We start from the raw sequence: 7,930 nt of genomic DNA, 5'->3' as shown, positions 1-7,930 counted from the left end.
CAAAACCAGGAGGGCGAGAAAAAGAAGAGACTGGGGAAAAGCAGGTGCTGAGAACAAAAACGCTGGTTGTCATGACAAACAAGACAAACTGGCAACAGATAAACAAACAACACAGGTAAAAATACACAGGGGATAATGGGGAAGATGGGCGAGGGTGGAGACAGTCACAAAGACAGATGAAACAGATCAGGGTGTGACACTTTGAAAGTTTCCAGTAATACACCCTCCTTTTACAACTCTACCTGGACCAGATCACCATGGAGCCAAGATGGACGGTTGTGAAGAGATTGAGTTTGATGTGATCACCCCGGACGCCAAGAGAATCACCTACTTCTTCAAGGGTAACTAACTGACACATTGCATTATGCACCACAATTTAAATAAGTAGCTAGGTTTCCATCCAATTGGCGACAGATTTTCATGTGAATATTCAAAAGTCTGCAAAAATAAAATAAAAGTATTTTCCCACCAGTCGTGCGTTTCCACCAAACGGATTTGTAGCAGATTTAAAAATCAGTGCGTGATGATGTAGTGCACACAAAATGTACTTTTTCGCTTATGTTTTTTCGATAGTTCAATGTGTTTCCATCTCATTTTCAACTCTAACGATTTAGATTTGTCACAAAAACTGTTAAGTTAAATAGCAAATGTTCCTGGTCTTGGCACGTGCGCTCTAGCCAACAGCTCGCAGATACAGTGCTGTTAGGCTAGTCTACACGATGAGATTATTATGGATAATGAGACCCTTTTATATTTATTGGAAAAGAGCATAAAGATTACCGTGCACTTTCATAACCCTGTGAAGTTATATAATTTATTTTGTCAGTAGCCTAATTAACTGTGTGGTTTCCCGAGTTGTAGTTCGAGGACCACACACCATGTTGTCACATAATTTAATTAGACAAGTCAGTTAAGGACAAATTCTTATTTACAATGACGCTCTACCAAAAGGAAAAAGGCCTCCTGCGGAGACGGGGGCTGCGATTAAAAATAAATAAAATAAAAATATAGGACAAAACACACATCACGACAAGACAGACAACTCAACACAATATAAAGAGTGACCTAAAACAACAACATAGCAAAACAGCAACACATGACAACAACATGATAGCAACACATGACAACAACATGGTAGCAACACAACATGGCAACAACATGGTAGCAACACAACATGGTAGCAACACAACATGGTAGAAGCACAACATGGTAGGAACACAACATGGTAGGATCACAACATGGTAGGAACACAACATGGTAGAAACACATGACAACACAGCATGGTAGAAACACAACATGACAACAACATGGTAGCAACACAACATGACAACAACATGGTAGCAGCACAAAACATGGTACAAACATTATTGACATGAAGTGATATCAATATTTGTGCATAAAGGCGTTTCCGTCGCCATTTCTCGCATAATTAATTTTACAGACACAAAAAGATCCCACCGTGTCAAATGAATAAACGATCTGTCGGCATTTATAAAATTGTACTGAAACTTCCTGTTTCCATCACAGCTGTTGTGATTTTTATGTTTTATATGATATGACTTTACTTGCATAAAAACTGTGGATGGAAACGTGATTATTGTGATATCCCTGACATGTATGTATTGTGTGTGTGTGTATATGTACTGAATTTTTTTAAAACTTTCAAATAAAAATCAATCAGTCATCTCAACCAATGCAATCACCTTCATATTCACAACAGCCATGAACCCCATCTGTCTCTCAGTATTGATGACTCATAATTCGACTATTATCTATTATTAATCAGTATTACTACAACTATGGTCACGGATCCCTCCGGAACTTTCATTACGCTCACCTGTCCCCTATTCCCCACTGATTAGTACTTGTATAAGTGTTCCCTTTGGTTTCCATTGGGCTGTTCCATTATTGTTACAATGTCTGTTGGTGCTGTGAGTACCTGTGCTGTGTTTTTTTTGGCTTTTGTGCCCTTGTGTATTGCCAGATGATTACGGGTTTCGTCCTGTGTGTTAATCATTGTGCGCGTGTGTTATTTATTCGAGGTGCTCCTCGCTCTTTTTTGGGGGGTTTCTACCCTGTGTTTTGTTACGTGTTTGTTTGGTCTTCCTCCCCGTGCCTTTTACACGGCATGCTGTAATTTGGGCTTAATTAATATATATGTATGTGTATATATGTATGTGTATATATGTGTGTGTGTGTGTTACGCATTCCTGCATCTGTCTCCTTTATGCCAACGTGACAACTCTTATTGATCAGTATGTTTAGATGCATCCCAGGCCTCTCTAGAAAACAGTGAGAGAAAGTTGTTGCCTAGTGTACGATCTTTATTAATCTGAGTTGACAGACTGTGTGGATTTGGTTCTGCCAGGTGACCACATGTGGGCCGGCTTCCACGGTCCCTCTCAGCTGATCAACGGTTCCTACAAGGAGCTGGACGAGCATCATCACCTGGGTCACATCGACGCCGCTTTTTGTATCCACCAGCCTAACGATGAAGACCATCTGCACACCTACTTCTTCCTGGTATTAACATTTCACTTCCTGTTTTTACCATTCCAGTGAGCAAAATGTGTCGAACGACATCTTTTTAACGTCTTTTAAATCAAAAAATAGATTTTTAACTCCTAGGGATATCTACTGAAACATTGTCAGGGTTGGGTAGGTTACTTAATAAATTATAATTTGTTACAGTTGCTAGTTACCTGTACAACATTGTAATCAGTAACGTAACTTTTGGATCATCCAAACTCGGTAACATAATTAGATTACTTTCAGTTATTTTTGGTTTACTTTCAGTAATAGGCATTTAGAAGAAGACAAACGATCCATCAAACGCATTTGTGTCATCGTAGTGGTCTCTGATTGGTGGTCAGACTCACTCATGTGGAACAAACTTAAACTTGCACTTTTTTTTTCAATTCTGAATTAAAAACAGAAAGTTGTAATAATTTTTTGCCAAACATCCTTTCTGAATTTAAAAGTAATCCAAGAAGTAATCATCTAGTTTTTCAAAAGTATCTGTAATATTTGCTGGTAACGTAACTTAATACATTTACATATTTTTGTTGTTGTAATCAGATAACATCTCTCCGGGAAGAAGGGCGGGGGTGTATGTTTCATGATTAACAACTCATGGTGTGATTGTGCTAACATACAGGAAGTCCTTCTGTTCACCCAACCTAAAATACATTCACAAGCATTTTGCTACACCCGCAATAACATCTGCTGAACACGTGTATGTGACAAATAAAATTTGATTTGACATGTTCCTCCACAAACCTGAACATTGGTCCTGTCCAGAAACACCCTCTATACCCAGATATTAAAAAGACTGGATTGGTCTAAACAATATGGTAGTAGCTCCACTCTCCTCTCCTGCATCTCCTCCTCTCTCCACTCTAGGACAACAAGGTACTAAACAATATGGTAGTAGCTCCACTCTCTACTCTAGGACAACAAGGTACTAAACAATATGGTAGTAGCTCCACTCTCCTCTCCTGCATCGCCTCCTCTCTCCACTCTAGGACAACAAGGTACTAAACAATATGGTAGTAGCGCAACCTTGCCCTCTATGTCATAAAGATTCCTCTCCCCTCTCCACTCTAGGACAACAAGGTGTTCAGCTACCACGAGCGTAGCCATGTCCTGGTGGAGGGGTTCCCCAAGGACATCTCTGAGGTGTTCCCTGGTATCCCTGACCACCTGGACGCTGCTGTGGACTGTCGCAAGGGGGATTGTCTCGAGACTCTGTCATATTCTTCAAGGGTAAGCTTAAAATTAAAATCAATTAAAACATGTAAATACCTATCCTCTGTAGCTCAGTTGGTAAGGCACTTGCAATGCCAGCATAGTGAATTTGATTTCTGGGACCACTCATAAGTAAAACATTTATAAGTGAAACATTTATCCACACATGACTGTAAACGGCTTTGGATAAAAGCGTGTATACATAATGCTATTATATATTATTGATACCTGAATCCAACCCTGCTTCCTCCCCAGGGCATGACGTGTTCCACTTTGACACCTACACGAAGAAGGTAAAGAGTAGCCAGTGGACCCACCTCCCCACCTCAGCACTTCACTGGTCGGATCACTACTGCTGTTTCCATGGACACCAGTTCAACAAGTTCCACCCTTGGTCCGGGACCGTGATGGGGAAGTACCCCCAAAGACGCCCGCGACTTCTTCATGAAGTGCCCCAACTTCAGTGAGTCCAGAGGGGGGCAGCTGAACAGATTTCAAACACAGCTGACATCTTAAAGTTAACCAGACATTTTGTAAGGTTGTTATTAAAGGTAGACTCAGCAAGGAAATAAATAGCAGTAGTGGGTGAATCTCTTCAACAACTAAGAGCTTTGAAGCGCAAATCTAAACTTCTTCGCTGTTTTTTTTGTCCCTCGATGGGCTTCTTCTAATAACAATAATTGGATTTATATTATATTGATATTTCCACCTATAGTAGGTGCTTTTACATAGTAAGGTGGGAAACTCGCCTCTTACACAACCAATGTGTAGCACACACTTGTAATGTTTCTTCACTGATGTATGTTGTGACAACAGGAAGAGCAGCTGTTTCTGTGTGAGTCTGGTGGGCAGCTTTACCTCCTGGTGGTGGGATTCCCCATACCCCTGAAAGTTGCGCTGGAGATCGAAGGCCCGCTGGACGCTGCCTTTATCTGTGGAGAACATTCCGTTTTGCACGTCATCAAAGGTGCGATGCGGACTATTTTCCCCCATACATTTACAGGCATGCGTAGAGGGTAGTGTAATGTATACCGAAAAAGCATGAACATATAAACACAACAATCATCACTTCCTTGCCACATGACCTGATCCCCATGCCTGGGTCGTATTTATTAGTGCTCACCGTAGCAAAATCGTTTTAATAAAAACAAAAAAACAAAACAAGCGTTTTCTTACAAGTATTCTTACCCTCTGTTTCAGTCCATTTGGTGCCTAATGAATACAACCCTTGTCACATGATAAGATCTTCATACCTTTCCAATGCAGGGAACCAGATGTTTGCCATTGAGCTGGTCAGGGAGTCCAGGCTGCCCTTCCCCCAAGGTGGACGCTGCCGTGTGTGGGCCCCGACGGAATCAGGGTGTTTGTGGGAGCAGATTACTTCCAGTATGAGAGCCCTATGCTGCTGGCTTACAGCAAGATCATGCCTGAGCCACACAAGATATCGCTGGAGATGTTTGGCTGTGCACACCATGGGACTATGAACACCTCAAATCCTCTAACTTGAGATCCTCTTAACTCAGGCAAAAGTCAAATTCACTCAGTAGCCCTTTCCAGCAGTCTGTCCTAGTGGCCTCATGGGTGGAATGTTATTCATATTTTTCATAATTTTATAATTAATAAATATAATTTAAATATATGTGGAAAATCTGGTATTTCAATGTCAAATGATTGGTTATAATTCAGTCTTCTGTGGTGTGTGTATATATAGTGTAATATTGGAATGCAAACTCAAAATTGAACACATTTCAACTCTATCTGACATGGTACAGGTGTCTTCTTTTTTAAGCCCATAACCATGTGTGTGAGAAGGATACTTTTATTTCAAAGTAGATTTGTTTAAGACTACCCAGAATCCCTGTGTGACCCTGATTCAACCCACTGCAGTAAAAGTTTAAGGTCACTGAGGTGTTGTATTTAAACTCGAGTCATGCACGTGTATCTCAAGCTAGGATTTATACTGATGATTTGATGAGGCATCAATTTGGGTTAAGTCAGGACTGACGAGACAGTTTCTGATCGAAGTTCCCGAAGTGTGTTCAGTGTTTCCATGAGTATGTAATGTCGTTTATATTTGCAACCAGGAAGAATGATCCTACCTCATACTTCCCTACTTCTAATGCTAAATCCAGCTGTTGTCTGTCTGACATGAACAAATAGTATTACACATAATACTTCTGCTTTCATTGTGTCCATGTCTTCCCAATGAATATTACGTCACTCTTCCAATAAACTTACAATATAATAGTTCCAATAACCTTTAGTGTTTCATACTATACATATCTGTCTCCCCACTCACTATACTAAAAAGAGAACATCGAAGTCTTACATGGCTCTGGAATCAGAACTGTATAAATCTAATTGTATTTGTCACATGCTCCGAATACAACAGGTGTAGTAGACCTTACAGTGAAACGCTAACATACAACAGGTGTAGTAGACCTTACAGTGAAATGCTGAATACAACAGGTGTAGTAGACCTCACAGTGAAATGCTGAATACAACAGGTGTAGTAGACCTCACAGTGAAATGCTAACATACAACAGGTGTAGTAGACCTTACAGTGAAATGCTAACATACAACAGGTGTAGTAGACCTTACAGTGAAATGCTGAATACAACAGGTGTAGTAGACCTTACAGTGAAATGCTAACATAGAACAGGTGTAGTAGACCTTACAGTGAAATGCTAACATACAAGCCCTTAAAACCAAACATTGTAGTTTTAAGAAAATACCCCCAAAAAATATGAATCAAATGGCCAATCAAATGACTATTTCATTGACCCCCCTCCCCATTTGTTTTGTACGTTGCTGCTACTCGCTGTGTATTATCTGTGCATTGTACAGATTGTCGTCTAAAGGGGACCAAGACGCGGCGTGTGAAGTGCTCATATTCACTTTTATTTAACTCTAAATCAACAAAGCCACCGTGAACAGTCCTGTCAGGTGCAACGTACACAAAACAGGAAACAACCACCCACAAAACACAGGAACAAACACCCCTACTAAATAGGACCTTCAATTAGAGACAACGAGGAACAGCTGCCTCCAATTGAAGGTCAAACCAAGAAACTTAAACATAGAAATAGACACACTAGAATAAACATAGAAATATACTAACATAGAACATAAACCAAAAACCCCAAAACACATAAAACAAACATCCCCTGCCACGCCCTGACCAAACTACAATAACAAATAACCCCCTTTACTGGTCAGGACGTGACATGCATAGTCACTTCATCCCTACCTACATGTACAAATTACCTCTAACCTGTACCCCCGCACACTGACTCGGTACCGGTACCCCCTGTATATACAGTTGAAGTCGGATGTTTACATACACCTTAGCCAAATACATTTAAACTCAGTTGTTCACAAATCCTGACATTTAATCCAAGTAAAAATGTCCTGTCTTAGGTCAGTGTGAAATGTCAGAATAATAGCAGAGAGAATGATTTATTTCAGATTTAATTTTTTTACATCACATTCCCTGTGGGTCAGAAGTTTACATACACTCAATTAGTATTTGGTAGCATTGCCTTTAAATTGTTTAACTTGGGTCAAACATTTCGGGTAGCCTTCCACAAGCTTCCCACAATAAGTTGGGTGAATTTTGGCCCATTCCTCCTGACAGAGCTGGTGTAACTGAGTCAGGTTTGTAGGCCTCCTTGCTCGCATACGCTTTTTCAGTTCTGCCCACAAATGTTCTATAAAATTGAGGTCAGGACTTTGTGATGGCCACTCCAATACTTTGACCTTGTTGTCCTTAAAGCCATTTTGCCACAACTTTGGAAGTATGCTCGGGGTCATTGTCCATTTTGAAGACGCACAACTCTCGTACAGACTCAGGAGAGGCGAAGGTCGAGAGCCATGCGTCCTCTGAAAACACGACCCTACCAAGCCTCACTGCTTCTTGACACACTCCTCGCTTAACCCAGAAGCTAGCAGCACAAATGTGTCGGAGGAAACACCGTACAACTAGCAAACAAAGTCATCGTGCATGCGCCCGGCCCGCAACAAGGAGTGACTTAAGCACTATGGGACAAGGACATCCCGGCCGGCCAAACCCTCCTGTAACTCGGACGACGCTGTACCAATTGTGCGCCGCCTCATGGGTCTCCCGGTCGTGGCACAGCCTGAAATCAAACTTGGGTCTGTAGTGATTTCTCTAGCACTGCAA

At 41.0% G+C, this 7,930-nt stretch overlaps 1 pseudogene across 1 annotated transcript; it reads left to right on the top strand.

Moving 5' to 3' along the window:
- Positions 1–268: 268 nt before the first annotated feature.
- On the top strand, positions 269–5,886 carry LOC106586875 (hemopexin-like; annotated as a pseudogene). The gene is made up of 5 exons (XR_014382678.1): positions 269–341; positions 2,369–2,523; positions 3,607–3,765; positions 4,003–4,210; positions 4,564–5,886. The product of XR_014382678.1 is annotated as a hemopexin-like (transcript).
- Positions 5,887–7,930: the final 2,044 nt, after the last annotated feature.

This window comes from Salmo salar, chromosome 25 (genome assembly GCF_965601325.2).
Source record: "Salmo salar chromosome 25, fSalSal1, whole genome shotgun sequence".
Lineage (NCBI taxonomy): Eukaryota > Metazoa > Chordata > Actinopteri > Salmoniformes > Salmonidae > Salmo > Salmo salar.
The sequence above is the reverse complement of the archived record's forward strand: the minus strand, read 5'-3'. Positions and strand labels throughout refer to the sequence as shown.